General features: G+C 39.1%; 2 pseudogenes; one reads left to right on the forward strand and one right to left on the reverse strand.

Annotated features, from left to right (window-relative positions):
• Positions 1–307: 307 nt before the first annotated feature.
• LOC103666404 lies at positions 308–1,276 on the reverse strand (annotated as a pseudogene).
• Positions 1,277–10,682: 9,406 nt separating this feature from the next.
• LOC121099810 lies at positions 10,683–13,693 on the forward strand (annotated as a pseudogene).
• Positions 13,694–21,041: the final 7,348 nt, after the last annotated feature.

Here is a 21,041-nt window from a genome sequence, read left to right on the forward strand (position 1 = left end):
TAATAAATCACATGATTTTTTATGGGATTTCTACATCAGGTTGTATTTTAAAAGAAGTTACATATGTGTGATATGAAGAGAATGATGTGCAGTCAATATGAATCTTGTTCAGTCTCTCTTCCGTGGACTTTCTCCACCTTCCTGCTTAGCAATAAAAGTTATTTTTAGTCTTATATAAACCTTCTTTACAATTTCCCTCTTAACACAAAATTAGTCTATAAATAGCACTAGGCATTTCGTAAATAATTCACAGGCCAATAAGTTCAGTTGTGCAGTTGTGAAATGTGATGTGAAAGAGTTTGAAACCTTAAGACTGAGTGATGTGCAGTGTTTCCAACATGTCTTTGACTGTGTTAAGAGAGTATTTGGTTTCCTTCTTCGACCTGCAAATTGATAGGCTCTGTTTATTTGTCTAGCTGCCCAACTAGCATATTTCATGTTGTCCTTTTTTGTTTTTGCACTTGATTTTGGATTAGAAGCAATATGACTTGCCAACATGTAAAGCCCAAACAAAGCTCTCATATTTCTGTTGTTGAGTTTCAGTGCCTGTGCAAAATGCTTTCTTGAAAGTTCGAGGTTTCCAGGTCCATCTTGGGTATATTTAACTTCAGCATACTGCTGACAGTGTAAGTGGTCATGGGGATTGGTCATCATTAGCTCCTCTGCTCTAGCATAGTCACATTCACTGATACAAAGTTCTGCACGTTAATGTCAGGCTTGTCGGTCCCCAACAAATTGTTCCAGTACTCATTCAGTTCCAGAATGGCCTCCACATTTTTCCCCTGGGCTTTTCAAACGGCAAGCTTATGCTTTCTTGCAGCATTGTTCGTTGGATGTTCTTGTAAAATTCTATCATATAGTTGTATAGCATCATCATATCTTTCCGTGGCTTCAAATCTCATGCCAGTTAGTCTCTTGACTGTAACTGCCAGGGAACTGTCTTCTCAACTCCTGAAGACAAAACAGTGCCAAGTCATCTTGACCATAGGGCTGCAATCATCACTTGCTCATATATGATCCAAATATCATCTCCAAGCTTAGAAGCATATTCATTAATTAATTCTTCTCCAACTTCCACAGTTTTCTCACTGTTTCATGAGTTTTCTTCTCTCCATTTTCTCGTTTTATCTCACATTTCTTCCCAAGTGACACCATTTCTTCCCAAGTGACATTGTAAAGCTCTGAGACCTTTGCCATCTTCTCAGAACCTGGAGGCAGGGAATAAGTTTTCATCTTGTAGTCTAAATGCCCAAGAGTACAATTGCTGTGTTGTATGATAATTACATGATCAGTTTTATAAGAAATGGCCAGACTTGGGGCTCCTGGGTGGCTCAGTTGGTTAAGCATCTGCCTTTAGCTCAGGTCATGATCTCAGGTCCTGCGATCGAGCCCCACATCTGACTCCCAGCAGGGAATCTGCTTCTCCCTCTACCCCTCCCCTCTGCTTGTGATCTCTCTCATGCTGTCTCGCTCACTCACTTGCACTTAAATAAATAAATAAAATTTAAATAAATAAATAAATAAATAAATAAATAAATAAATAAATAAATAGAAACTGCCAAACTTTTCCAGGGTGACTATACCATTTTATAGTCCCATCAGCAGTGTATGAGTGATCTAGTTTCTCTGCATCCTCAGCAGCATTTGATGTTGTCACAACATTGTGTTTTAGCCATTCTGCTAGATGTTTAGTTCTATGTCATTTTAATTTGCATATCCCTGAGGGTAATGATGTTGAAAATATTTGCATGTCGGTATTTGTCATCTGTGTATTTTCTTTGATGAAATGTCTGTTCATTCTTTTGCCTGTTTTCAAATTTGATTGTTTTTATTTTTGAGCTCTGAGAATTCTTTATATATGCTACATATTAGTCCTTAATTTTTCCATTTATGGATTATGCTTTTGGTGTCACAACTAAGTGCTCTTTACCAGGCCGTAGATCCCAAAGATTTTCTCCTATGTTTTTGTTTATAAAAGTTTTATACTTTTACATTTTGCATTTAAGTTTGTGAAATATTTTGAGTTAATATTTGTATTTAGGTCAGAATTCTTTTTTTTTTCCCCTCTTATGGATATCCAGTTGCTTCAGCATCATTTTTTGGAAGGCTATCCTTCCTCCGTTGAACTTCTTTTACATCTTTGTCAAAAAAATTCAGGCACAGCAAACTAGAAATAGAAGGGAACTTCCTTACATGACAAAAAGCATTTATTAAAACACACACACACACACACACACACACACACACACAGACAGCTAACATTACACTCAATGGAAAGCTTAAAAAGTGTTGCCCTTAAGTACAGAAACACGATAAGAGTGCCCACTTTCACCACTGCTACTCAAGATTGTACTAGGAGTCCTCGACAGAACCATTAGGCAAAGGGTGGGAGGAGGAAGGAAGGAACATGAAAGAAAAAGGGAGAGAGGGAGAGGGACAGAGGAAGAAAGGGGAAGGGAGAGAGAGAAAAATCCATTTGATGTTTGAGAAATTGTAGATGGTACTGTTTTTCATTTTTTTTAAAGATTTTATTTATTTGACAGAGAGAGAGAGACAGCCAGCGAGAGAGAGGACACAAGCAGGGGGAGTAGGAGAGGAAGAGGCAGGCTCCCAGCAGAACAGGGAGCCCGATGAGGGGCTCGATCCCAATCATGACCTGAGCCGAAGGCAGATGCTTAACGACTGATCCACCCAGTTGCCCCTGTTTTTCATTTTGGTTTCCACATTTTCATTGTTCGTATAAAGAAATACTATTGGGTTTTGTGTATTTATTTTATATCCTGCAAACTTGCTGAACTCACTTTGTTCTAGGAAGTTTTCTTGGTAAAAATCTCTTGAGATTTTCTACATGGACTTTGTTGTCTGCAAATGACAGTTTATTCATTTCTAACTGGTATGCCATTTCTTTCTTTTTCATTCTATTCTGGAGGTATAAACTTTTAAATTGTAGACAATATTATCAAATAAAAGCACAAAAATATTTATTGAGCATACCTAATATGTGCCAGATAGCTACTGGGAATATATCCTTGAAAAGAATAAAATCCCACCTCACATGGAGCTTGCATTCTGGTGGGAGGTGATAAACCATAACTAACCAAATATGTCAAATATACAGTGACTTTGAAAGTGTTAGATAATGTGTAGAAAAGAGGAAGATTTACTGGAGTCGTGTCTTTGAGAGGAGAGGGATCTAGTTCACAAATGGAGGTGTTGGCCTTAGCTACAAATATGGAGAGTTCATCTGTTATAACAGAAGAAAAGGAATACACAGGTACAGGTATAGGTAGGTCAGGAGATATGACTGTAGAAGCTCATGGAACTTCTTTTCTGAGTCCTTCTGTTTTCTCAGTGAAATAAGAAGCAAGGTTATCTGCTGAAAATGAAGACAAAAGAAAAGGCATTAGATATTTGAAGAAAGAGGATATGACATGAAATAGATTTTAATAGATTAAAGAAAAAGTGTGTGATTGCTGGGCAGCAAAGAGGGATCCCTAGGGATCGATAAACAGAATTTAAAGAGAGCAGTCAGTAGGTATGGACTAGATGGAGAGTTGAATTGGAGATGATTTTGATTTTTGCCGTCTGAGTTCAATTACTCAAAAGTGGGGCAGAGGAATTAGGACATTTGCAATTCCAACTTACAATTATCAGTATGAAGTACCATTTTATTTATTTATTTATTTATTTATTTATTTATTTAAGATTTAATTACTTCAGAGAGAGCACACAAGAATGCCGTGGTCACCGGAGGGGCAGGAGAGGGAAAGAGAGAATCTCAAGCAGACTCCCCGCTGAGCATGGAGCCCGACATGGGCCTCGATCTCAGGACCCCAAGATCATGAGCTGAGCCAAATTCAAGAGTCAGCCACTTAACCGACTGAGCCACCCAGGCACCCCTTAAGTACCATTTTAATGTGTGGTACTTACCATATACTAGGAACATTAAAAAGGAGAAAAATAAAAAGTAAGTTTTTTATTTACATGATTTCATCCATTCTTACATTATTTTTAGGAAACGGTGTTGACTCTTGATTTTACTCCCTGTTTACACAGACCAGATTTTCTAGGAAGATGGGAAGGGAAGCGAGTAAGCTGGAAGTGGTTTTCTAGATTACTTTAAATATAAATGGTTTAAACGCTCCAACAAAAAGACAGAGATTGGCAGAATGACTTTTTCTTTTTAATACATTTTTATAAAAGATGTGTTTATTTATTTTTGAGAGAGAGAGCACAAGTGGGAGGGGGAGAGGAAGAGTGAATCCCAAGCAGATGCTGTTCTGAGTGTGGAGCCAACATGGGGCTCAGTCTCACGACCCTGAGATCACAACCTGAGCTGAAACCAAGAGTTAGATGCTTAACCAACTGTGGAACCCAGGTGTCCCAGAATGGCTTTTTTTTTTTTAAGATTTTATTTATTTATTTATTTAGTTATTTATTTATTTGGGTGAGAGAGTAAGCAGGGGGACAAGAAGAGGGAGACAGACAAGCAGACTCCACACTGAGCGCAGAGCCCAATGTGGGGCTCAATCCCATGACTCTGAGACCATGATCTGAGCCAAAATCAAGAGTTGGACACTTAACTGACTGAGCCACCTAGGTGCCCTGGCAGAATAGATTTTTAAAAAATACACAATATGCTGTCAAAAAAAACTTATTTTAGATTCAAAGACATGAGTTGAAAGTGAAAAAATGGAAAAAATATATTCTATGCAAATAGCAACAAAAACAGAACAGTGGTGGCTATACAATATCAGACTGATTAGAATTTACATGAAAAAGTTAACAAGAGGGGCATCTGGCTGGCTCAGTCAGTGGAGCATGTGACTCTTGATCTAAGGGATCATGAGTTCAAGCCCTACATTGGGTGTAGAGCTTACTTTAAAAAATAAATAAATACAAATTAAACATTTTTAAATTAAAAAAAGGTTATAAGAGACAAGTACATATATTAATGGAAATGTCAAATACAGCAAGAAGATATATCAACTGTAAACATTTATGCACATAATGACAACATAAAAATATTTATGAACCAAAAATTGACAAAATTAAAGGGAGAAATGGTTCTACAATAACTGATGGGAACGTCAGTATCCTACTCTCCATAATGGATGGAACAACCACACAGAAGATAAGAAATAGAGGATTTGAACAACACAATAAGTCAGAACTATATTTAATAGACATATACCTTTACCCATCAACAAAATACACATTTTTCATAAGTACATGTTTTCCAGGACAGACCATGTGTTAGGCCATAATTAAGACTCAGCTGATTTTGGGCACCTGGGTGGCTCAGTCAGTTAAGCGTCTGCTTTTGGCTCAGGTCTGGGATCAAGCCCCACATCAGGCTCCCTGCTTAGCAGGTGTGTGCTTCTCCCTCTCTTCCTCACTCATGCTCTCTCTATCTCTGTCTCTCTCTCTCTCAAATAAATAAATAAAATCTTAAAAAAAGAAGGAAGGAAGGAAGAAAGAAAAGAAAGAAAAAAAAAGAAAAGAAAGAGACTCAGCTGATTTTAAAAGGTATCTTCGGGATGCCTGGGTGGCTCAGTTGGTTAAGCATCTGCCTTCAGCTCAGGTCATGATCCCAGGGTCCTGGGATCAAATCTCACATCAGGCTCTATTCTCAGTGGGGAGCCTGCTTCTCCCTCTGCCTGCTGCTCCCCCTGCTTGTGCTCTTTCTCTCTCTCTTTCTCTGATAAATAAATAAATAAAATCTAAAAAAAAAAAAAGATACCTTCTCTGACCACAATGAGATGAAGTTGGAAATCAGTAATGGAGGGGGAGCCTGGGTGGCTCAGTCAGTTAAGCATCTGACTCTTTATTTCAGCCCAGGTCATGATTTCAGGGTTGTGAGATTGAGCCCTACGTCAGGCCCCACACTGGGCATGAAGCCTGTTTAAGATTTTCTCTCTATCCCTCCCCCTCTGCCCTCTCTCCCCCTCTCTTAAAAAGAAAAAAGTCAGTAACAGGGAAAACTGAAACATGCATAAAGCTACAATAATCAAAACAACATGGTACTGGCATAAAGACAGACATATAGAAGAATGAGATAGAACAGAAACTCCAAAACAAATCTTCACATTCATGATCAGATGATTTGCAACCAGATTTCCAAGACCATTCAAAGGGGAAAAGATAGTCTTTTTTCTTTTTTAACGGTACTGGGAAAACTGGATATACACATACAAAAGAATGAAGTTTAACTCTTACCTAACATTATAAATAAAAATTAACATAAAATGGATCAGACCTACAGGTAAGACCTAAAGCTATAAAACTTTGAAGAAAACATAGGGCACAGCTTCATGACATTGGATTGGCAATGACTTCTTGGGTGTGACACCAAATACATAGGCAAAAAAAGAAATAGAGGGGCTCCTGGCTGGCTCAGTTGGTAGAGCATGTGACTCTTGAGCTCCAGGTCATGAGTTCAAGCCCCATGTTGTATGTAGAGTCTACTTTAAAGAGAGAGAGAGAGATAGGGAAGGAAGGAAGGAAGGAAGGAAGGGAGGGAGGGAAGAAGGGGAAGAGGGAAAAAAAAGAAAAGAAAAGAGAAAAACTGCAATGAAACTACCTCACACCCATTAGGATAGCTATTGAAAAAACAAAAAAGGAGAAATTAACAAGTGTTGGCAAGGATGTAGAGAAATTGGAATCTTTGTGCACTGTTGGTGGGAATGTGAAATGCTATATCCTCTATAGAAATGGTTTGGTGGTTCCCCAAAAAGTTAAAAGTAGAATTTCTATATGGTCCATGAATTCCACTTCTGGGTATACACACAAAAGAACTAAAAGCAGGGTCTTGAAGAAACACCTTTACACTCATGTTTATAGCTTAAGCATGGAAGCAACAGAAGTGTCCATCAATAGATGACTAGAGAAGCAAAATGTGGTGTATATATACAATGAAATATGATTAACCTTAGAGGGAGGAAATTCTCACACATGCTACAGCATAGATGAAACTTGAGGACATTGTGCTAAGTGAAATAAACCGGTCACTATAAAACAAATCCTGTATGATTCCATTTATGTGAGGTACTCAGAGTAGTCATAATCATAGAGACAGAATGTTGGATGGTAGTTAAAGGGGCGGGGAAAGTAGGGGAATGGGGAGTTACTGCTTAATGGGTAGTATCAGTTTTGATTTGGAAAGAGACAGGTGCTGGTGATGGTTGCACAGCAGAGCAGTATGAATGCCCTAACACTACTGAACTGTACACTTAAAAATGGTTAGGATAGGGGCACCTGAATAGCTCAGTTGGTGGAGCAAGCACCTCCTGATTTTGGGGTAGTGAGATCAAGCCCTACAGTGTGTATGGAGCCTACTTTTAAAAAAAAGTTAACATTGTAGATTTTATGTTAGGTGTGTTTTACCACAATAAAAAAAAATTGGGAAAAATTGGGGGGAAAGAGGGAGTTGGACAACAGAAAGCCTCCAGCCAACAAAAAATAATAATAACCTGATAAAGATATCAGGTTAAGCAACTGTCCTGAAAAGCAAGAGGAAGCATAAAGAAATGGAAGTCGTGAAAGAAAAGTTGAGATATGAAGAATAGAAGTAGAAATAACTTCTGTATAAAATACATTCCAGAAAGGCATGGGGGAGGTAAATAATTTTCCAAAATAGCCCTACAATCAAGCAGTTCTTTTCTAAAAAATAGTATTACATGTGTAATATATATCTGATGCAAGAAAGAGCACTCATGAAGACCTCGATGTGAGACAGGAATCCATCAAAATTCTAGAGGAGAACATAGGCAACAACCTCTACGACATCGGCCAAAGCAACCTTTTTCATGACACATCCCCAAAGGCAAGAGAAACAAAAGATAAAATGAATTTATGGGACTTCATCAAGATTAAAAGTTTCTGCACAGCCAAGGAAACAGTCAGAAAAACTAAGAGGCAGCCCACGGAATGGGAGAATATATTTGCAAATGACACTACAGATAAAGGACTGGTATCCAAGATCTACAAAGAACTTCTCAAACTCAATACACGAGAAACAAATAAACAAATCAAAAAATGGGCAGAAGAAATGAACAGACACTTTTCCAATGAAGACATACAAATGGCTAACAGACACATGAAAAAATGTTCAAAATCATTAGCCATCAAGGAAATTCAAATCAAAACCACACTGAGATACCACCTTACGCCAGTTAGAATGGCAAAAATAGACAAGGCAAGAAACAACAATTGTTGGAGAGGATGTGGAGAAAGGGGATCCCTCCTACATTGTTGGTGGGAATGCAAGTTGGTACAGCCACTCTGGAAAACAGTGTGGAGGTCCCTTAAAAAGTTAAAAATTGAGCTACCCTATGATCCAGCCATTGCACTACTGGGTGTTTACCCCAAAGATACAGACGTAGTGAAGAGAAGGGCCATATGCACCCCAATGTTCATAGCAGCAATGTCCACAATAGCTAAATCGTGGAAGGAGCCGAGATGCCCTTCAACAGATGACTGGATTAAGAAGTTGTGGTCCATATATACAATGGAATATTACTCAGCTATCAGAAAGAACGAGTTCTCAACATTTGCTACAACATGGACGGCACTGGAGGAGATAATGCTAAGTGAAATAAGTATCAAAAACTAGGGATGTACTGTACGGTGACTAACATAATATAATAAAAAATCATTAAAAAAAAAAAAAAGAAAGAGCACTCATGATAAAGTAAATGCAGTAAAATGTTATCAGTAGGTGACACTGAGTAAGTGATGATACATGGATGGTCTTTGTATTATTCTTATTCCAACTTTTTGTAAGGTTGAAATTATGTTCATATTTTTTTAAGTTTTTAATTTCCCAGATTAGAGAAAGAGACATATAAATGCTAAAGAGGGTTGATTAAAAATGCCTAACAAGATAGACTTTAAAAGTCTTTCCTAGGGGCGCCTGGGTGGCTCAGTAGTTGGGCGTCTGCCTTCAGCTCAGGGCGTGATCCCAGAGTCCTGGGATCGAGCCCCGCATCGGGCTTCTCTGCTGGGAACCTGCTTCTTCCTCTCCCACTGCCCCTGCTTGTGTCCCCTCTCTCGTCAGTTGTCTCTCTCTCTGTCAAATAAATAAATAAAATCTTTAAAAATAAATAAATAAAAATAAAAGTCTTTCCTGGGGGGTGGGGGAATGGGATAGACCAGTGATGGGTAGTAAGAAGGGCACGTATTGCATGGTGCACTGGGTGTTATACGCAACTAATGAATCATCGAGCCTTACATCGGAAACTGGGGATGTACTGTATGGTGACTAACATAATATAATAAAAAATCAAAAAAAAAAAACTTAGTGGCTCAGAATAACAACCATTTATCTCACTCAAGTGTGTGTCAGCTGAATGATTCTTCTAAGCAATTGGACATTTCCAAGCAATGGACGCCTTTCAAGATTATCCTCGGTTGAGCACGGTAACAACAGACGCCATAGATCTCTCTCTACTTCTTGAATATTATTCCTTTGTTAGTTTCTAAGATCTCATTCTTGTTTAGAACCCTTCAAAGGTTTCTTATTTCCTATTAAAAAAAAAGTCCAAACTCCTGTGTAGCTTTCCAGGCTCCTCATTATGTGGCCAAGACCAAAACCTTTTCTGGTTTTATTTGTTTCTGCTTCTTATATCTCCTTTCTCTTCCCCCCTTCCCTTTCTCCCACTGGACTCACTCAAGTGTGCGTCTTAGCCTGTCTCCAGCCTCTGCTTCAGCAGCTCTTATTGCCTGTTTAGGGAATGCCTCTTGCTTGAGTGAACGTCTGTACAGGCTGCGAGCTTAGCTGCAATGTCACAGCCTTTGCAGTACCCACCACAGGAGTTAAGTGCTTCTCTCTCTCTGTTCCCTCATTACTGTGTGCACCTTCTCGTCACTTGTTTAACTTTTCCTGGGGGAAACTGGGAAAGTACTTATGAATTTGTATCGAATTGTGTTTTTCAGGAGCTTTGTAGAAAAGATTTCTACAGAAAATTTAAAAATTCCATGTTTGCTAATGATTTAACAACCCCAGCATGTTAAAAAAATAATTAAATGGTTTGGTAGCTTAAAGTGTAGAGAAGAAACTGACCTAGAGAGGGCTAAGGGTTATACCTTTTATAATATAGGAATAAAAGACCTGAATAAGATGTAACTTAACCTCCATTTAGAAATTATACTGATTAAGCAAGATAGGCATGGGATTCCATGTGCACGCACTTTGTAATCTCTTCTGCACAAGGCCTCATGATCTTTTGAAGCAGTCATGAACATCCTTTAGATGTTATTTTATTTCCTTGTCATCTTTATAGATATGGGAAATTTTTGCGGGCTGTTGTTTTTCCTAATCAGTGACTCAGGCCAAATATGGATAATAAGACATGAAATAATGAATTTCTATATATATTTCACTCATCTTCAGTTAGTTATTGTTCTTTCCACACACTGGAATGTCAGTTCCATGAGAGTGGGGATTTTGGTCTGTTCAATCCCTGCTGTCTCCCCAGCATGGGGAAGAGTGTCTGGCATGTCGTGGGGACTCAATAAATATTAGTTTGAGAATGAATAAATAGTGATTTGAAACAGGAAAAACAAAAGCGTTGATAAACCTGATAAAACACAACTCATAGTTTTCCAAAACAACTGAGATTAATGATCACGTCAGAGAGTGGAGGAGTTCAAGCAGCACGGAAGGAGAGCTAGCTCGGGGCATGGTGAGGCCCCCACTCACTTGCATGGGCGAGGTAATGGGGGCCCACTTCTCCATTATATACCGGAACAGCATGAAGATCTTGTCAGATAGTCTGTTGGCGTCCAGTCTTGGATAGGGGAAGTCTCTCCAGTGGTTGACATACTTGTAAATGGCCTTGCTGAACTTCTCAAGGGCTGCATTTTAAAAACAACCACAGACTGAGAAAAATATAAAGATGGGAGGGCCCATAAGATAATTTGAGAAGAGTGTACCGATGATTAACAAATGTGTGATAGTTTCTACAAAATGTTATGATTGTACGAAATTAACATATAAAAAGTCAGTGAAACATAAGTTAAACCCATAATGATAATACAACAAACTGCCTAGAATTGCTAAAATTTCAGACAATGTCAAATGTTGGTAAGACTAAGGTGCAGCTGGTGTTTTCACATACTGCTGGGGAGAGCGTGAATTGATACATACACTTTAGAAAACTGTTTGACACTATCTACCAAAGTTGAATATGTGTTCCCTACGACCCAGAAATTCCACTCCTAAGTATGCAGTCGTTAGATACACAAATATATAGGCACTAAAAAACTTGTACAAGAATGTTCATATTCACTTTTTTGGGGGTCATAGCCTCCAACAGAAAACAGAAAATGTCTGTCAATGGGTACAATAGACGAATCGTAGTATAGACAGGTAATAGTATCCAGAAGTGAACACGGACTGCAGCTTCACACAACAGCAGGTCTGAATCTGACAACTAGGGGACACTAATCTATGGTGTTAGAAGTCAGGCTTGTGACTACCCTTGGAAAGGATGGAGATCATGATGATTGGCAGGAAAGGTGAGGTGGGCTTCTGGGGTGTTAGTAATATCCCACTTCTTGACCTGAGTGGTGGTCAAATGAGTAAGTTCATTTTGGGACAACTCATCAACCTGTACACTTCTGATTTGTATGTTTTTCTATGGGTCTGTTTCATTTCAATAAAATAAAAAAAATGTTGGGCCTGCAAAAATTTTATTTTGACCATGAACCCATATATATTTGCATGAAACACATTAAATGATATTATTTGTTCCTTCAGCCCTCATGTTGCACTAGATGATGAAGAGAATTCATAGTTTACTCCTCCATGATACTTCACCTGCAAAGAATACTCTGGAAAGATCCCGAGTATCTTAGAGCTGGCCATGTATTGACTCATTCACATTCCCTTTAAGTTGATAATCTCCTGCTATGCTTTGTCATAATCTTGCGTGCATGTGTGTGTGTGTGTATGTGTGTTTGTCTGGCACTGGCCAAAAGCAACATGAGGGAAAGGATGTCTTATCTTTTGATGGTCTCTGAAGCAATGAGCACAATATCTGCTTATCGGCTGATTGAATGAAGAGCTGGATAGACGGATGGATGACTATGAAATTTTATACCTATTCTTTAGTGGCAGTCAGGCAAAAGTTGCTTTAGGACCAAAGGGCACTAGATAACTTTATAACACAAAGACAGAGAATCCCTTATTCAATGTCATGATGATTTCTAACTTTATTTCTTGTTCCCTGTTGGGTTGTTGATATTGCAGGTAGAAACGCTATTGCACGTATTGCATGGTGCACTGGGTGTTATACGCAACTAATGAATCATCGAGCCTTACATCGGAAACTGGGGATGTACTGTATGGTGACTAACATAATATAATAAAAAATCATTTAAAAAAAAGAAATGTTTACAGTTGACTCTTGAAAAACGTGTTTGAATTGCATGGGTCCACGTATATGCAGCTTTTTCGATAAATACAGTACTGTAAATGTAAAATAAATAAATAAATAAAAATAAAAAATAATTATAATAAAATAAAAGCCTTTCCTGCATCTACTACAAGATTCAAGACTCTTCAGTCAGACTATCAACATTCCAGAAAGTGTCAACATTACTCTGAAAGGACACACAGTTATTGTGCAGGGCCCCAGAAGAATCCTGTGGAGGAACTTCAATCACATCAGTGTAGAACTCAATCTCCTTGGAAAGAAAAAGAAGACTGACAAATTCTGGGGAAATAAGAACTGGCCACTATTCCCATGATCTTCATTAACAGAATATGACCCAAGGGTATCACACTGAGCTTCCATTGCAAAATCGGATCGTGTATGCCTATTTCCCTATCAAGCTTATTATTCAGGAGAACCAGTCTTTTGTTGAAATCTGAGATTTCTTGGGTGAAAAATACATCCGCAGGTTTCTTACGAGGCCAGGTGTTCCTTGTTCAGTATCTCAAGCCCAGGAAGGTGAGTTAATTATTGAAGGAAAGGACACTGAACTTCTATCAAATTCAGCTGCTTTGATTCAGCAAGCTACAACGTTGAAAACAAGGATGTCGGGAAAATATTTTATGGTATCTATGTCTCTGAAAACAGAACAGGTCAGCAGGCTAATGAGTAAGAGCTAAGTTAGCTACAGAAATAACACGATGCCAAATGATTCTTAAAACCTATTTTGATAGGTAAAAATTGGGACCTCGCACTACAAAACACTTAGATCCTACAATATACACATACTTTACGTGCACAAAAATCAACTTGAAATGGATTTAAGACTTGAATGTAAAACCTGAAGTGATAAAACTCCTTGAAGAAACATAGGTGGTGTAAGCTCTTTGACCTTGGTCTTGGCAATTATTTTTTTTTATTTGATTCCAAAAGCAAAGACAACAAAATACAACAGACAATATGAAATGTCTCATAATGACAAAAAATAAGAAGTGAAGCATAGAATGAAAATGTCTAACATCATCTAACCAACGTCTCAAAAGGGGAAAAGTCGAGAATGAAGGAGAGCCAATACTAGAAGAGAATAATGGCTGATAACTTACTGGAACTATTAACGCTATAAATTAGGAGATACAAATATACATCAAGAAGTGTGACAAAAAGACACCCACATCTGGGGTTCTTGGGTGGCTCAGTTGGTTAGCGTCCAACTCTTGATTTTGACTCAGGTCATGATCTCAGGGTTGTGGGGTCGAGCCTCACATGAGGCTTTGTGCTGAGCATGGAGCCTGCTTGAGATTCTCTCCCTCTCCTTCTGCCCCTACCCCCCTCACTCTCTCTCTCTAAAAAGAAAAAAAGAAACAGGGGCGGCTGGGTGGCGCAGTCGTTAAGCATCTGCCTTCAGCTCAGGGCGTGATCCCGGCGTTCTGGGTTCGAGCCCCACTTCAGGCTCCTCCACTATGAGCCTGCTTCTTCCTCTCCCACTCCCCCTGCTTGTGTTCCCTCTCTCGCTGGCTGTCTCTATCTCTGTCAAATAAATAAATAAAATCTTAAAAGAAAAAAAAAAGAAAGAAACAAAAAAGAAACCTACATCTGAGCTATAGTGTCATACAGAATAAAAAGACAAAAAAAGACCAGAAAGAAAGAGATCAGGTATAAACGAATGACACATTGATAGCAGATTTCTCAATGACAACAATGGACAGAGGATAAATGGAATACTATTTTTAAGCACCAAGAGAAAATTTTTATCAACCCAAATTTCTGTATCCAGAGAATCTATTTTTTTAATAATGGCAAGATAAACATTTTTTTCAGAAGAACCAAAGAGTTCATCACTGAGAGGTCTTCACTAAAGAAATCACTAAGGAGGGGCACCTGGGTGGCTCAGTCAGTTAAGTGTCTTCCTTCAGCTCAGGTCATGATCCCAAGGTCCTGGGATCAAGTCCCACGTTGGGTTCCCTGCTCAGTGAGGAGTCTGCTTCACCCTCTCCATTTGCCCCCACCCCACCCTGCTCATGCTCTCTCTCACTCTCTCTCTCAAATAAAATCTTTAAAAAAAAATAGAAATTACTAAGGAATATACCTCAGGAAAAAGGAAAAGAATAATTTCAAAAAAATCCTGAGATGCAAGTAATAATGGTAAACTAAGAAATTGGTAAATATGCAAGTATATTTAAACAAATACTATTAATAATTTCTAATTCCGGTGGTTAAAAAAAAGTAAGACTAGACAGCAATACTATGTAATTGAGAGGGGGCGATCAGATTACAAAAGTGTCCTAGGTCCATGGTTTTTTTCCGGGACTGGGTTAAAATATTGACTAACTTTATATTCTAAGTGTGCATATTAATACATCAGGGGAAACTTCTAAAATAATAAGAGTATATAACTTAAAAACCAGCAGAAGAAGAAAAAAATGGAATTTAAAAAATAAAAAATCATTGCAAAAGAAAAATAAGGCAAAAAACAGAGGGAGGAAAGATATTTTTAAGTTAAATTTATGTGAAAAGCAAACTGGCATAAAACATCCAAATATATCAATAATTACAATAATTCTACATGAATTCAACTTGTTCATTAAAAGAGACTGTTGTGGCGGATCAAGTCAGAATGGCTAAAATTAACAACTCAGGAAACAACAGATGTCGGCGAAGATGTGGAGAAAGGGGAAACCTCTTACACTGTTGGTTAGAATGAAAAATGGTGCAGCCACTCTGGAGAACAGTATGGAGGTTCCTCAAAAAGTTAAAAATAGAACTGCCCTATGACCCAGCAATTGCACTACTAGGTATTTCTCCAAAGGATACAAATACAGTGATTCAAAGGGGCATATGCACCCCAATGTTTACAGCAGCAATGTCCACAACAGCCAAATTATGGAAAGAGCCCGGATGTCCATCAACAGATGAATGGATAAATAACATGTGGTATATATATACAATGGACTATTACTCAGCCATCAAAAAGAATGAAATCTTGCCATTTGTAATGATGTGGAGGGAACTAGAGTGTATTATGCTAAGGGAAGTAAGTCAGAGAAAGACAAATACCATATGATTTCACTCACATGTGGAATTTAAGAAACAAAACTCATGAACATAGGGGAAAGGAAGGAAAAATAAAATTAAATTTAAAAAGGAGATGGAGACAAACCATAAGAAAGTCTTAACTGTAGAGAACAAACAGGGTTGCTGGAGGGGAGGTGGGTGGGAGATAGGGTAATTGGGGGATGGGCATTAAGGAGGTCACTCAATGGAACGAGCACTGGGTGTTATATGCAACTGATGAATCATTAAATTCTACCCTGAAATTAATAATACACTATATGTTAACTAACTTGAATTTAAATTTTAAAAAAGGGAGAGACTGTCATAGTGGATATAAAAAAACAAACAAATTTAGCTGTGTTCTGTTCAGAAGAGACATGTCTAACACAAAGATCCAAACAGGTTGAACTTAAAAAGTTGAAAGGCATACAGCTAGCAAATACAATCTAAAAGTTGCCATAGCGGGGCACCTGGGTGGCTCGTCGGTTGAGCGTCCAACTCTTGATTACTGCTCGGTTCATGATCTTAGTGTCCTGGGACCAAACCCTGCATTGAGCTCCGTGCTCAGTGTGGAGTCTGCTTGGGATTCTCTCTCTCCCTCTCCTCCTGCCCCTCCCTGCCCCCCTGCTGGCACTCTCTATCTCTCTAAAATAAATAAGTAAAAAATCTTTAAAAAAAATAAATAAGAGTTACCATACTACATTAATATTCCTAAAAATAGGCTTTAGGACAAAAAAAGATATTACTACATAATGATCATAAATTCAGGGGCCCCTGGGTGGTGCAGTCGGTTAAGCCTCCAACTCTTGTTTTCCACTCAGGTCATGATATCAAGGTCGTGAGATCAAGCCCTGCATTGGGATCTGAGAGCAGCAAGTAGTCTAATAAAGTTTCTCCCTCTCCCTCTGCCCCTTCCACTGTGCTCACTCTCTCTCTTAAAATATATAAATCTTTTTAAAAATGATCATAAATTCAGTGTATCAGAAAGAACAGTTCTTTTTTTAATTTAAATTCAATTAATTAACATATTATGTATTATTGGTTTCAGAGATAGAGGTCAGTGATTACATAATACCCAGTGCTCATTATATCACGTGCTCTCCTTAATGTCCATCTCCCAGTTACCCCATCCAGAAAGAACAATTCTAAGCTTATACATTCCTAACAACACAGCCTTAAAATATTTGAAACAAAAACATATATTTGCTGGAAGAAGTTAACAAATCCACCATTATACTTAGAGAATTAAACACACATCTCAATTATAGATAAAAAGAACAGGGGCACCGGGGTCACTCAGTCAGTTAAGCATCTGCCTTCGGCTGGGGTTGTGATCCTGGGATCCTGGGATCGAGCCCCACATTGGGCTCCCTGCTCAGTGGGGAGTCTGCTTCTCCCTCTCCCTCTGCCCCTTCCCCCCTACTCATGCTCACATGCTCTCTCGCTCACACTGTTTCCCTCTATCAAATAAATAAATAAAATCTTTAAAGAAAAAAGAACAGACAAAAAAGAAAGTTATAGAATATTTAAAGAATGCCAACAAGAGGTTATAGTCGATAGATATAAATCGAACCTCCACCCCAAAATTAGAGCACGCATATTTTCAAGCACACATGGAACATTTACAAAAACTGATCACCAACACATAAATCAAGTTTCAACAAATTTCAAAGAATTGGTATCATACAGACAATATTCTTTGATCATAATGCAGTTGGTTTATATCTCAATGACAAGGAAATTATTTTTTAAAAGTAGACATTTTTAGGGGCACCTTGGTGGCACAGTTGTTTAAGCATCTGACTTTGACTCAGGTCATTATCTCAGTGTCCTGGGATTGAGCCCTGTACTGGGCTCCCTGCTCAGTGGGGTGTCTGCTTGTCCCTCTGCCCCTCCCCCCACTCATGCTCGCTCGTGGGCTCTCTATTGCAAAAAAATGTACACATTTTTAAAAATTTATTTTTTTAAAGATTTTATTTATTTATCTGACACAGAGAGAGAGAGGAAGCACAAGCAGGGGGAGCAGCAGGCAGAGGCAGAAAGAGTGAGAAAATAATAAAACCCCTAAGCTTATAGCTGGAATGGCAAAGGGATACAGTCTAGGAGTAAGGGTGTACTGCCCATAAACCAGACCTTGACTATCCTGAAGCCAAGCACCAAGTCAAGACTAAAGTTGGATTAAGGGGAATTAACATCCCAAATCCCAACTTTAGTACCCTAGGTACCTAGCAAACTAAACAAAAATCCTTGGAAAGCATTTCTAGTCCAAAAATTATTTTTACAGGGGCGCCTGGGTGGCTCAGTCATTGAGCGTCTGCCTTCGGCTCAGGGCGTGATCCCGGCGTTCTGGGATCAAGCCCCATGTCGGGCTCCTCCGCTGGGAGCCTGCTTCTTCCTCTCCCACTCCCCCTGCTTGTGTTCCCTCTCTCGCTGGCTGTCTCTCTCTCTGTCAAATGAATAAATAAAATCTTTTTTAAAAAATTATTTTTACAAATAATTTTTGAAATACAGTTATCAACATACAAGCATAAACAGATGTATGAGGATACAGGACAACATGAAGGAAAGTAGGTACCAACAACAGAAATTTGTTGGGGGGGTTGCACCTGGGTGGCTCAGTCCTTTGAGCAACTGATCTTGGTTTCCGCTCAGGTCATTATCTCAGGGTCATGAGATCGAGCCCCAAGTCAGGCTTCACACTCAGTGGGGAGTCTGCCTGAGAGCCTCTCCCTTTCCCCCTTCCTCTGCCCCTCTAGAAAAATACTGTAAGTAAAATTATGTACTGGATAAATGAGTGACAGCAGTTTAGATAAGCCCTAGAGAAAATTAGTGTATTGAAAACTAGATCAGAAGAAACCATGCTGAAGAAAGCACAGAAAAATAGAGATAAAAATTCAACAGAAAGACAAGACACAGAATGGGAGAAAATATTTGCAGATCATATCTAATAAAGGTGTATTATCCAGAATATGTAAAGAATTCTTGAAGCATCTCTCTGGCTCCATTGGAAGAGCATGTGACTCTTGATCTTGAAGTCATGAGTTCAAGCCCCATTTTGGGCATCAAGATAACCTAAATAAATAAAACTTAAAAAAAAAAGGATTCTTATAACTCAACAGCAAAGAGACAGTCAGTTTTAAAATGAGAAAAGGATTCGAGGGATGGCTGGGTGGCTGTCGGTTAAGCATCTGACTTCAGCTATAGGTCATGATCCTGGGGTCCTGGGATCGAGCCCCACATCATGCTCCCTGCTCAGCAGGGAGTCTGCTTCTCCCTCTCCCTCTGGCCCTCCCCCTTCCCCCCACTTGTGTCTCTTTCTCTCTCTCAAATAAATAAGTACAATCTTCTTTAAAAATGAGCAAAGGATTTGAATAAACATGTTTCCCAAAAAGATGCACAAATAGCTAATAATCATATGAAAAGAGGCTTGATGTCATTGGTCATTGAGAAACTACATATATTTTTTAAAGATTTTATTTATTTGAGAGAGAAAGATCGAGATAGCAACAGAGAGCACAAGCAGGGAGGAGAGGGAGGAGCAGACTCCCCGCTGAGCTGGGATCCTGATGCGGGGCTCGACCCCAGGACCCTGGGTCATGACCTGAGCCGAAAGCAGATGCTTAACTGAGAAAGCCACCCAGGCGCCCCGAGGAACTACATATTAAAATCACAATGAATTACCACTTTAGACTCACTAGATGGGCCACAGTCAAAAAATTAAAAATATAAACGTGAGAAATTAGAACCCTCCTGTACATTGCTGTTGGTAATATAAAACGGTGTAGCCACTGGGGAAAAGTTTGTCAGCTCCTCAAAATGTTAAAAAGTTACCACACGAGGGGCGCCTGGGTGGCACAGCAGTTAAGCGTCTGCCTTCCGCTCAGGGCGTGATCCCGGCGTTCTGGGATCGAGCCCCACATCAGGCTCCTCCGCTATGAGCCTGCTTCTTCCTCTCCCACTCCCCCTGCTTGTGTTCCCTCTCTCGCTGGCTGTCTATCTCTGTCAAATAAGTAAATAAAATCTTAAAAAAAAAAAAAAAGATACTTAAAAAAAAAAAAAAGTTACCACACGACTGAGGAATCTCGCTTCTTCGTATAGATCCCAAAGAACTGAAAACACACCGTTCACACAGACACTCGTACATGCATGTTCGCAGCATCACTATTCGTAATAGCTAAAAAGTGGAAACAATCCAAACCGGCTGATACATAGATAAAATTGGTATATGCATACAGTGGAATATTATTCAGCCAAAGAAGGAAATTAGATAGTGGTACATGCTAGAACATGGATGAATCTTGAAAACATGCTAAGTGACAAAAGCCAGGCACAAAAGGCCCCATTTATATGATTTCATTTATATGAAATGTCCAGAATAAGGAAATCCAAAAAGACAGTAGAGTAGTGGTTGCCAGGGGCTGGGAACAGGGAGGAATGGGGAATGACAATGTAGAGTTTCCTTTGGGCTGATGAAAACAATGTTCCAGAATTAGATAGTGGTGATGGTTTACAGCCTTGTGAATAGACTACAAAACGCTAAGTTTGACGGTATGTAAATTATATCTCAATTTTTAAAAAATATTTTTTTAAATATGTCTTTTTTTTTAAGATTTATTTATTTATTCGACAGAGAGAGACAGCCAGCGAGAGAGGGAACACAAGCAGGGGGAGTGGGAGAGGAAGAAGCAGGCTCTTAGCGGAGGAGCCTGATGTGGGGCTCGATCCCAGAACGCCGGGATCACGCCCTGAGCCGAAGGCAGACGCTTAACCGCTGTGCCACCCAGGAGCCCCCTAAAAAAATATTTTTTAAAGTCATTTCTACACCTAATATGGGGCTCAAACTCAAAACTCCAAGATCCAGAGTTGCACACTCTACTGATGAGCCAGCCAGGCGCCCCTAAAGGAATGTTCTAAAAATACAAGAGAGAAAATAAAAGACATGAAGTGATCGTATAGCATGGTGGCTTGGGCAGTCCAGTTTATGCCTGTTGTCCCAAGGTTAGTACTTATAGTTACTACTAATAACTTAATTGTTGCTATAAGTGTCCCAGGATGGACAATAAATTAGTCATCCTAGTCATAGAGGATTTGATAAAAAGTTCTAACATTTGTTTAATTAGAGTCTTAGAAGAGATTGCAGCAAAATTAATATTTGAAGAGGTAATTGCTGATAATTTTTTTCTGAGAATTTTTTTTAAAGATTTTATTTATTTATTTGACAGAGAGAGACAGCCAGCGAGAGAGGGAACACAAGCAGGGGGAGTGGGAGAGGAAGAAGCAGGCTCATAGCGGAGGAGCCTGATGTGGGGCTCGATCCCAGAACGCCGGGATCACGCCCTGAGCGGAAGGCAGACGCTTAACCGCTGTGCCACCCAGGAGCCCCCTAAAAAAATATTTTTTAAAGTCATTTCTACACCTAATATGGGGCTCAAACTCAAAACTCCAAGATCCAGAGTTGCACACTCTACTGATGAGCCAGCCAGGCGCCCCTAAAGGAATGTTCTAAAAATACAAGAGAGAAAATAAAAGACATGAAGTGATCGTATAGCATGG

Source organism: Ursus maritimus, unplaced genomic scaffold (genome assembly GCF_017311325.1).
Source record: "Ursus maritimus isolate PB19 unplaced genomic scaffold, ASM1731132v1 scaffold_32, whole genome shotgun sequence".
Classification (NCBI taxonomy): domain Eukaryota; kingdom Metazoa; phylum Chordata; class Mammalia; order Carnivora; family Ursidae; genus Ursus; species Ursus maritimus.